A 1,952-nucleotide genomic window follows, 5' to 3' on the forward strand; every position below is an offset into this window, starting at 1 on the left:
TTCAAGGACATTGCTTTAGAAAGAAAATTCTGGGACCTAAAATAAAACTTCCTGCTGAAGATATGACTAGAGAACAAAAAAATCCAGCTGGGATGAGCGAAAAAAAAAAAAAACCCAAAAAAACACTGACTAGTTATCAAGTTTTTTTTTTTTAAAGACAAATAAATCTAATTTATCTCTTTGCAGTTAAAAGAAATTGATCAGTTGGCATGAAACATGCGCCACCAGCAAACGTCAAACAAAAACCCTGTCACTGGCAACAGAAAACCAGCCGGTCGAAGCCTAATTTGTAATCAAGTCGTATCCTCGCTGTCTGTCTCCATGCTGCTGTCCCTGACCCAGCAGACCACATCAGTACAGTCACACCAAGGACGCCTATTACGAGTCACATTATCCTCTCGTTCGGTAATAAATAATTGCCTACATCCTAATTTACTCCTCCATCCCTTCCTCTCTCTTTCTCTCTCTCTCTCTCTCTCGCGCTCACTCTCTCCACAAGATGGCGACAACGTCAAGCAAGAAAAAAAAATTAGAAAAAATGAAAAAAGCCACTTGACAACTTCTCTGCCTCCAGACACAAAGCCAGTGACATCATCTGCAGAGGGACAGAGGGTGTGCGAAGGACAAATGTCTTGAAACGCATTACATCATTCCCCACTAATATGATAATATATCTCGAGCGGTGCCAAGCGTGAGTAGGGGCCATAATACATACAACGGCCACTTCAGATGTGAACAAGGGGATAAAATGGAAGTGTTGCTGGAGGAGGAGGGTCCACGCTGGAGTCGCTGAAGGTTATTCCAGACATTATTCCTCAATGAGAGCAGGAGGAGAGAGGAGGCGATAATCACTATTACACACCGAGCAAAAGCCAAAAAAAAAAAAAAAAGCCCTTGTTCATCTTTTCTGTCCTTGTCCTTCTTTTATCTGCTGTCATTTCTTTCTTTTTTGCATTTTGTCTCCAGAGAAAAATGGAGAAACAAAAGGAAAAGACGGGACGGCAGAGGGGGGGAGAGAAATGTAAGAAAAAGGGAGAAAGATGTAAAAGGAGACGAGAAGGAGAGAAGGGAGAACCGAGGAGTGACAGCCAAATCTGAAAGGATGGAACAAGACATGATAGAGAGCGAAAAGGTTGACGGAGGAGAGAGAAAAGGCAGAAAGGACAAAGATGAAGGTATGGAAAGTTGCAGTGATGTGAGAGGGACTGACAATGTGATGTGAGGGGAAGAGGAGAGAAACAGTCGCAGCAGAGATGAGAGGAAAACAGAGGAGAGGAGACAGAAAAGGAAGGAAAAAAATCAGGAAAGAGGAGAGAAGCAAAGAGGACAGAGGAGACGAAAGCAAAAGAGGAGAAGTTTGGTGAGCTGGAAAAGGGATGAAGATGACGAAAAGGTGGAAAAAGAGATGTGAGAACGGGAGGAGGTATGGGAGGTGAAAGGTCGACTGAGGAAAGATGAGGAGATACGAGGACGGATGAGGCAAGAGGAAAAAGAAAAGAGACGAGAGGAGAAGGTTTGAGATCCGAGAGAAGAACTCATAGGAGAAAAGACAGAGGATGGAGAAAAAAGGGTAAAGAGAGGAGAGGCAAGGCAAGAAGAGTGAGAGGAAGATGTGGAGACGTGAAGAGACAACCGAGGAGAATAGAGGAGACGTCTGAGAGATGATGACAGAAGATAAAAGAAGAGGTGGAGAACAGAGAATGACTGAAAAATCTATAGAGCATTTAATGCAATCAAAGGAAAAGCTTACAAAATGGGTAAATAGAAAACAGATAAACATTTAACCCTATTCAGGACTTCCATGCTGCCATACGTAGAAGGTCTTTGGGAGTCCACTGGACCCCAAGAAAGAATATGTGCAAAATAATTGTTGGTATTCATTATAGACTATTGCACTATGTTCAATACATTTTCTAATAAGTTGATGTATTTTTGGTTCCAAATGCAGGACA

Source organism: Stegastes partitus, unplaced genomic scaffold (assembly GCF_000690725.1).
Source record: "Stegastes partitus isolate 25-593 unplaced genomic scaffold, Stegastes_partitus-1.0.2 Scaffold2622, whole genome shotgun sequence".
NCBI lineage: Eukaryota > Metazoa > Chordata > Actinopteri > Pomacentridae > Stegastes > Stegastes partitus.